Genomic DNA, 10,165 nt, shown 5'->3' on the forward strand with positions numbered 1-10,165 from the left:
TAAACATGTTAGACTACTGTTCATCCCTAAATATCCTCTTTGATCACAGCAGCAATATTGTAATCATCACAAACACATTATCTATATTTCACTGCTGGGGGGGGTTCCATTAACAATTATGATATAGAATTGTTTTACTTTGTGGTTGTGGATTCTACTGAAAACCGTTTATTGTCCACGCGGGCTTGAAAATAACCGCACCAGTTCGAGCACAGCCTTCGCCCAATCTTGATTCGTCCAAATAATCAACGATTAAAACCCCAAACCAGAAACTACCGCTGCTGGTAATAACACAATTCTATGTGAGCCTTGACAGTTTCTCGCCGTTTCATCTGCCCAAGAGAGATTATGCCGCTTTCACATGCTAGTTGGAATTAGGAAACTCATACATTTCCGATTTGCCAAATCGTAGAAAATATCCCAGTTTCCCTAGTTGTCATGATGACACACCTATCTCGATCGATGGGAGAATATTTGAAATAGACAAGTCGGCGATGTGCACATCGTTAGATTACTTAATGTAGCAAAACATGTATTTTAATAATGGAGCATTTTCGCACCACTTGCATTTGGACACAGACATTTTAAAAGATACGTTTGTCCGAATCGAGAACGAAGATAGTGTCGCCAAGTTAAAGTTGCTCGAAAATTCTCTGTTACACCAAACAGTACCCAACCTGTAACTCCCAGTAATGGATACCAAACGACTCTGGTTAAATCACAATATCTGGTGTGACAATCTATAGTTACAGTATGTATCTACATCCTTTATCGAAATGTAACAGACTGCAACCATTGTTTCAATATTTTCACTACGGTGACTAAAAACTAAATAATGTATACCGATGTGTTTAAGTACTATGCAATGTATTTAAATAACTATATTTTGCTATGTAACTACTGTGTAAAAGAAAAGTGCCATGTATGTAAAATATGAGTCATACGTAAATATAACAACAAATGCTGTAAGAAGAGGGGATGGGCCAATAAAAATACATTTTAAAAGATGAGTGAAATCATAGGTCTGCCAAACATCTATCTGTTTTTACTCATTTGTTATTCAGTTTGATATCCAAGTGAAGAATTTAACATCGGAGTGGTGGTTGTGCGAGTGTGTATGGATTTGGTTCTCTAATGTTCAATCACTGCTCTGTAGTTTACTTTCCTTGCAGACAGATTCGTTTTTACAGTGACAGCATGAATACTGTAAGATAGTTTGAACACATACTACAGACACACAAATAAACTAGCAATATATAATGATATTATTATTATTATTTCCATTTAGCAGATGCTTTTATCTAACGCGACTTGCAATCACGTGTGCATATATTTCACGTCTGGGTAGCTCCGGGAAACAAACCCACAACTCTGGCGTTGCTAATGCCATGACCTGCCAACTCATCCATACAGGGCCACAACAACGGCACGATAATGAACACAAAATACTACCAAGTGCTGTCACTGTAGACATTTCAACAACAAAAAAACCTGTGTTACTCTGTGGCTGCCGACCAAAACCAGGTAACCATGGTAACAGGGTATCCCAGTCTGTTCACTTTAATGAAGAACACATGACATCATGAGGCTTTAGAGTAGACCCACCACCCCTCACAGTGATGTTATATTACAAACACATACACCTCAACACATACACACAAAAACTCATTCATAATACACAAAGGAGAAGTCATAAACTGCTCTCCTACAAGAATCACCAATAGGTAGAGTGGAGCTTCTGTGAATTATATGTTTGACAAATTTGAGAGTCTCTTTGTCCCTGTAGACAAGAGCCAGGGAGTTGACCTCTGGATACACCATCAGGAGCTGCGGACAGGAGGACACTGATGAGAAATGACAACCATGACAATCACAGGAATCTAGTTGATCAGTTGCCATTTGAACTGTGACATCACTCACCTCCTCATCCTCTTCATTAGCAATATAAGAGGTGAAGCCCCCAAACTCGGTCTGCCAGTCTGAAAAATAAAAAGACAGTTATCACACTTTGGATTTGATATTGTGTATGATAACATTCACACTTACAATTTTTTTTATATTTCCCAAACTATGATTCTAACCTACATTGTGTGTCTGTGTGATTAGGCATGAGTGTCTGATTAAGCGTGTGTGTGATTAAGCGTGTCTGTGACTGACCAGGACAGCTCAGGGGCAGCAGTAGGTCAAGGGCGTACTCCGCTCTCGATGCGTCTCCATCGTGCAGTAGTGTGTAGTCCCCGTGAGCCCAGCAACGCAGTTCTCCAACACACACCGGAGTGCTTGGCTCTTGAGAATACACACAGAGGGGTCAATACATACTTAGAAAGGCATATTCAGTCCTGAGGAGGTACAGAAAGGTCAAGGCTCACAAACACACATATCTGAGGATACACACAGGGGTCAACACACACACAAACCCACACATACACTACCTGTCAAAAGTTTTAGAACACCTACTCATTCAAAGGTTTTTCTTTATTTGTACTATTTTCTACATTGTAGAATAGTGAAGACATCAAAACTATGAAATAACACATATGGAATCATAAAGTGGTAACTAAAAAAGTGTTAAACAAATCTAAATCTATTTTATATTTGAGATTCTTCAAATAGCCGCCATTTGCCTTGATGACAGCTTTGACCACTCATGGTATTCTCTCAACCAGCTTCATGGGATAATCACCTAGAATGCATTTCAATTAACAGATGTGCCTTCTTAAAAGTTACTTTGTGGAATTTCTTTCCTTCTTAATATGTTTGAGCCAATAAGTTGTGTTGTGACAAGGTATGGGGGTATACAGAAGATAACCCTACTTGGTAAAATACCAAGTCCATATTATGGCAAGAACAGCTCAAATAAGCAAAGACAAATGAATCCTACCGACGAAGAACCATATATGTGACATTTACAAAAAAAACGAGATATACATGAACAATCATTATTGGACACCCCTTTTCTATAGTGAACCGGTTTCACAAGCTTTCCACGCGCTAATTAACAATAATTTTAAATTTAAAGATAGGCTCTCGTGGAATAACCGTTTATGTGCACCACTCAGAATGGACGGACAAGCGCACAACCTTTCTGTTGCTGATGAAAATCGCAGAAATGTGGGAAAGAAACGTAAAACTAAACTAAAAGAATAGAAAGACAAGCAAAGGAAGATCTTACGGGATGCGGGAAAACCCTATACAAATCGTAAGGGTCAAGAAAAAACTGGGTAAAGCTGTCCAAAAGAGGTATGTGGAAGAACCGTATATTAAACAGTCAAGCTAGCTAGCTATAGAGTACAGTAACTACCATGTATGTTGTGGGCTGTCTAATTTGTAACTATAGAGAAAACATATTGGCTAATAACTCATACATTATCGTTACAAATGTTATTGCTAGATTATAGAAGAAACATAGCTAGCTACTTTTTCTCCATCCACCGGATGATTCGATATGGCTACAGTAGCTAGTTGCACTGTATCCTGCAGGGAAGAGCGTGTTCCACGACGTGCAGAAAGGATTGTGGAAAGTTGACTGATGAGCGCAAGCTGCATCTGTTCAATAGTTTCTACACTGCCCCATACGAGAAACAACAAGCGTTGATTCTCTCCGGCTTAGAACAGGTTAGAAATAAGACAAAACGCCTATTATTATAATAGCTATATTGAACACTTGCATAGTTGAACTTTGACAGTAATGATACGTACATTAACGTTAACTCTAAAAGTGCTGTGTTACACAATGGTGCAGGACAAACTCATTCTGTGTATAGATTGGGAGTGTTTTGTAGTTCTATGGTATGTTCACATTGAGGGCTTCATTTTAAATGAGACTAAGATTTCATGACTCAACTTTTAAGAAAAGTCATCAGTGCTAAAGTTGATAGACCACCTTTAAATGAACCTCCATACAAATGAATTAACTGCATATTGCATTTAAGTTATTTACACGAAGGGCGTCTATACTTGAAAGTACTTAAAACATCATATCAGGTGTTAAAAAAGGACATCTTACAAGTCATGCAAAATGTCACATATACTGTTCTTCCACAAACTGAAATCATCACTGGAGATATACTGTTCTTCCACATTCTTAAAATTAAAACGGCAATAAAAAAAAGTATTTTTTGAAATAACAAAAAAATATAAATTGTTGTTGGAAGATATGGGTATGGTAAATTATTTGTCAACCATAAAACACCTAATGTGGTACACACAATTAATAATATAAAAATAACTGATTATCTTAAAATGGAAAAATTGTCACATATATGGTTCTTCGTCTGTAGGATTCAAATGACAGTCCATCATTACTTTAAGACATGAAGGTCAGTCCATACAGAAAATTTCAAGAACTTCGAACGTTTCTTCAAGTGCAGTCGCAAAAACAATCAAGTGCTATGATGAAACTGGCTCTCATGAGGACTGCCACAAGAATGGAAGGCCCAGAGTTACCTCTGCTGCAGAGGACAAGATCATTAGGGTTACCAGCCTCAGAAATTGCAGCCCAAATAAATGCTTCACAGAGTTCAAGTAACAGACACATCTCAACATCAACTGTTCAGAGGAGACTGTGTGAATCAGGCCTCCATGGTCGAATTGCTGCAAAGAAACCACTATTAAAGGACACCAATAATAAGAAGATACTTGCTTGGGCCAAGAAACACGAGCAATGGACATTAGCCTGGTGGAAATTTGTCCATTGATCTGGAGTCCAAATTTGAGATTTTTGGTTCCAACTGCCGTGTTTTTGTGAGACGCAGAGTAGGTGAACGTATGATCTCCGCATGTGTGGTTCCCACCGTGAAGCATGGAGGAGGAGGTGTTTTGGTGTGGGGGTGCTTTGCTGGTGACACTGTCTGTGATTTATTTAGAATTCAAGGCACACTTAACCAGCATGGCTACCACAGCATTCTGCAGAGATACACCATCCCATCTGGTTTGCACTTAGTGGGACTATCATTTGTTTTTCAACAGGACAATGACCCAACACCTCCAGGCTGTGTAAGAGCTATTTTACCAAGAAGGAGTGATGGAGTGCTGCATCAGATGACCTGGCCTCCCCAATCCCCCGACTTCAACTCAATTGAGATGGTTTGGGATGAGTTGGGCCACAGAGTGAAGGAAAAGCCGCCAACATGTGCTCAGTCTATGTGGGAACTCCTTCAAGACCGTTGGAAAAGCATTCCAGGTGAAGCTGGTTGGCAGAATGCCAAGAGTGTGTAAAGCTGTCATCAAGGCAAAGGGTGGCTATTTGAAGAATCTCAAATATAAAATATGTTTAGATTTGTTTAACACTTTTTTGGTTACTACATGATTCCATATGTGTTATTTTATAGTATTGACGTCTTCACTACTATTCTACAATGTAGAAAATAGTAAAAATAAAGAAAAACCATTGAAAGCTTTTGACCGGTAGTGTACATGCACAAACAAGCAACACACCTTTGGTATTCTTATTAGCTGATGGTTTGTACCCAGATGACCCTGTGGCTTCTCTCTCTTGTTCATCTTCTTGGTCCTTCTCTTCCTCCTTGTCTTCGTCACTAGGGCTGAGATGCAGTCAGAACAACATCTCCCAGCATGCACTCACACACTGGGGGAAGGACTCTAACGAAGTCACTTCATAACATCTGCACAACGGACATACACAAAAATATTTACACACATCATATACGTTTACAGCCATCATAACACGTTCGGAATCTCTCTCTCACTCACACAAACAAATTACTTGACAGGCTCAACTCCTGTTGGGAGGACCTTGCTTGGTCCACTGGACGTCAGTCGATCGCAGTGCTTCACTCACCTTAAACTTCTCCTCCTGTAGAGACAGACACTGTCAACCAGGAGAGAGGCAGCAGGAGAGAGATGGAAAAATTAAGAGGTAGAGTAATGGTGTTACTTTGAGGAAATTCTTGAGCTGGATCTCAGCTGTCCTCTAACTCTTGCTGAACCTGTGACTGGTAGTCAACATCCAGATGCAGTGGATTCAGCCACTCTAGCAGCACTGTGAACAGACACACAAAATACACACTCAGGTAAAATGCACACACACACATCCTTGTGACCACATCCTTGCTATATGGCTGTGAGTTCACTGTTTCAGAACACACACACACTTACATCTTTGAGAAGTTGGGGGCTCCTTGGGAAGGGGGGCTCTGTGTGACGAGGGGGTCGCTCCAAAGACGGCCCGTGAAACCTGGACAAACACACAGAGAGACAACCATCCGTAGATTGCACTACTGCTACCTGGACAGGTGAGAGGTGTGAAGTGTGTGGTTGTTATCCGGTGGTATAGGAAGAACTACCTGGTGGAAGGAGACGGGTGAAACCTCGAAGAGAACCAGAGTGTTCCAGCTGGGCACCAGAGACTTCACCACACTATGGGGCTGGAAGTGATCTATGCACAAAGTAGATTATAAGTTAAAACACACATTTTTTCACTCACGCCAATACACACACACACACACACACACACCAATACTTACCATCTGTGCTGAAGAGATCCAGGGTTCCTCCATCGCTGCTCTCCCATGGAGGGACAAAGTAGAGGATGAAGGCAACACGCCTCCCCTCCAACTCATCATCATGACACAACAGAACATCTACCGACAGAGAGATAGAGAGGGCATTGATAAAGACAATGTATATTTCATAATTAATTCCAGAAATATGCATGTCCATATAGACTAACTATGCAGTGGGTAGAATAGGATATCTTGGGGGGATAGCTCAGTGCGTCTGCTCTTTTCTAGGAAGAGCATGCTAATATTAAGGCTTGCTCATAGTTTTTTTGAAGAGTAGAGGTAAAAACATGTGACACCAGTGTATTGGTACTTGGCACAGGAAATGTCCACTGTGAGCTTCAGTTCTACCCCCAACACTTCCCCCAGCCAGGATCGAAACCGCCCAAATAGTCCTGCCCTGAAAACACACACAAAGCTCAAAAACAGCCAAACTGAGAGCATGCACATGTAAAGAACATCACGCTGTTTGCGTAGTGAGTACCGCTTTCCCCTGATTCAGCGCATACCGAGGCTTGAACTCAGGACCTCCCTCAGAAACACGCAACCGCCATCCTGAAGCGTCTTACTCAGTCGTCCAAATGGAGACACTTGTGGAAGCACGCGCAAGTGGAGACACTTCAGGCTGAGGAATGAGTTACACAGATCCCCGTCTGCTGCACACACACAAAGCAAACATGTTCTCTCTACCTCCCTAAATTGCTCTCACACAGACACATACAAATTATCTCAAGCCTGTGATGTGAGGCTCTTTTCTCTTTTTCAGGTCATCTGACTGTAAGAGAAATTGTCAATGAGTATCACAACTCCCAATGTCATAACTCCAAAAGGAAGAGTAAAGAAACATTATGAACAAGAAGCAACCCGTTTCCAAACTGTATTCCTATCAGTTTTCCTTTTTCACCTGATTAAATTTGTACAGGTCGTTGGACTTCTCATGGAAGTTGAGGTCTAGAAGCTCCCTCTGTAGGTTCTCTGTAAAGCTGTCACTCTGGATGAAGTTCCTGATGATGCAGTGAGGGAAATGGTGGCAGTCCAGCTCCAGGCCCCCTTAAGAGGAACACTCAACGACTGGTCTACCAATATAAAAAAAGTTTTAACACCAATTATGTGAATAAATGTAACATTAACTAATGTATGTCTTAGAGTCAGTTGTTACCTCTGGAACATTTTCATGTAAGGTTCTAACCCATTCTAACAGCACATAGGAAGGTGGTAAACCTCAATACTCCAAAAACATACTTTTTTTGTGACACCATTTTCTTACTTCTCTTTGGGTGCCATATATGAGAGCCCGCACCGCAGCATTCAATGTCAGCAGAACGAAACCGATGAATCGGTGGTGCGCAACACGTACAAGGCAAGCAGGTAGGAGCTCCGCAAATGGATTAGAGACGCAAAAAGACAATACAGACTCAAACTTAATTTATGTTTGACATTTCAGACTCACGTCGCATGTGGCAAGGACTACTGACTACCACAGACTACAAAGCCAAATCCAGCTGTGCGGTGCCCACCAAAGCCTCACTCCCAGATGATCTTAACACATTGAATGCTTGCTTCAAGGCAGACAAAGAGCCATCCAGGAAGACTCTCGCTGCTCCGGACGACCAGATGCTTTCGCTTTTCAAGGCTGACTTGAGGAAAACTCTCAAAAAAGTGAATACTCACAAAGCCGCCGGCCCAGATGGCATCCCTGGCCGCGTTCTCAGAGGGTGTGCTGACCAGCTGGCATCTCAAACATCTTCAACCTGACCCGGGCTGTAGTCCCCACCTGCTTTAAGGAGACCACCATCGTCTCAGTGGCCCAAATGACAATCACCCCGTCGCACTCTCATCGGTCATCATGAAGTGCTTTGAGAGGCTGGTCATGGCCCACACCAAGGCCAGCATGACAAGCAGACTGGACCCACTCCAATTTGCCTACCGCTACAACAGATCCAGATCCATTTCCATCGCTATGCACATGGCCGTAACACATTTGGACAAGAGGAACACCTGTGAGAATGCTGTTCATTGATTACAGTTCAGCATTCAACACTATTGTTCCCTCCAAGCTTGACACCAAACTCAGAGCAACTGGATCCTGGACCTCCTGACGGGCAGACCACAGGCTGTGAGGATTGGCAACAACACCTATTCCACACTGACCCGTAACACAGGGGCCCCACAGGGGTGTGCCCTCAGTCCTCTGCTGCAATCCCTGTTCACCCAGGACTGCGTGGCATGGCACGACACCAACTCCATTAGGTTTGCTGGCGACAACACGGTTGCAGGCCTGATAACAATGACGAGTTAGCCTATAGGGAGGAGGTACGTGAATTGGCATTGGGATGTCATGACAACAACCTCTCCCACAATGTCAGCAAAACAAAGGATTTTTTATATTTTTTATTTAACCTTTATTTAACCAGGCAAGTCGGTTAAGAACAAATTCTTATTTACAATGACGGCCTACTCCGGCCAAATAGGGACGATGCTGGGCCAATTGCACGCCACCCTACCGGATTCCCAATCACGACCGGATGTGATACAGCCTGGATTTGAACCAGATACTATAGTGACGCCACTTGCACTGATGCAGTGCCTTAGACCGCTGTGCCACTCAGGAGCCCAAAATGATTAACTTCAGGGAGCAGAGGAGGGAACATGCCCCGATCCACATCAACGGGACTGCAGTGGAGAGTCACTAGTTTTAAGTTCCTCAGCATTCACATCACAGAGGACATGTCATGGATCAACAACACCACCACTCTTGTCAAGAGGTTGCAATAGCGTCTCTACTTCCTTAGGTGGCTGAAGAAATCCGGCATGCCGCCCCGGGTCCTCTCCAAATACTACCGCTGCACCATCAAGAGTGTCCTGACGAGTTGCATCACGGCCTAGTATGAAAATTGCTCCGTGCACGAATGCAAGACCCTCCAGCGTGTGGTGAAGATGGACCAGTACATCACTGGGACCGTGCTTCCACCCATCCAGGACATATACCCGAAAGGGTGTCTGAGGAAGGCACGCAGCATCATAAAGGACCCCACGCTACAAGGAGAAGGTATAAGCGAATGAGGTCTGATAGAAACTGTCACTGAGCTTGTTTGTATCTATAAGCCATCTGACTACTGAACACTTGAACTGTTCTTATTCTCCACATCGTAGCACACATGCGCTCACTCATGCACAGACCCACACAGACATACACATATACAGTATTCAGAACCCTTGACTTTTTCCACATTTGGTTACGTTACAGCCTTATTCTAAAATTGATATTTTTTTAAGCGAAAACAGGTTTTTAGAAAGGTTTGGTAATTTATTAAAAATAAACAGAAATGTCTTATTTACATAAGTATTCAGACCCTTTACTATGAGACTCGAAATTAAGTTAAAGTGCATCTTGTTTCCAATGATCATCCTTGAGATGTTTCTACAACTTGATTGGAGTCCACCTGTGATAAATTCAATTGATTGGACATGATTTGGAAAGGCACACCTGTCTATATAAGGTCCCACAGTTGACAGTACATGTCAAAGCAAAAACCAAGTCATGAGGTCGAAGGAATTGTCCGTAGAGCTCTGATACAGGATTGTGTCAAGGTACAGATCTGAGGAAGGGTACCAAAAAAAATCTGCTGCATTGAAGGTCCCCA

At 42.3% G+C, this 10,165-nt stretch overlaps 1 pseudogene; it reads right to left on the reverse strand.

Moving 5' to 3' along the window:
• Window positions 1-1,023: 1,023 nt before the first annotated feature.
• Window positions 1,024-7,978, reverse strand: LOC115111145 (prolyl 3-hydroxylase OGFOD1-like; annotated as a pseudogene).
• Window positions 7,979-10,165: the final 2,187 nt, after the last annotated feature.

Source organism: Oncorhynchus nerka, linkage group LG27, assembly GCF_034236695.1.
Source record: "Oncorhynchus nerka isolate Pitt River linkage group LG27, Oner_Uvic_2.0, whole genome shotgun sequence".
Taxonomy (NCBI): domain Eukaryota; kingdom Metazoa; phylum Chordata; class Actinopteri; order Salmoniformes; family Salmonidae; genus Oncorhynchus; species Oncorhynchus nerka.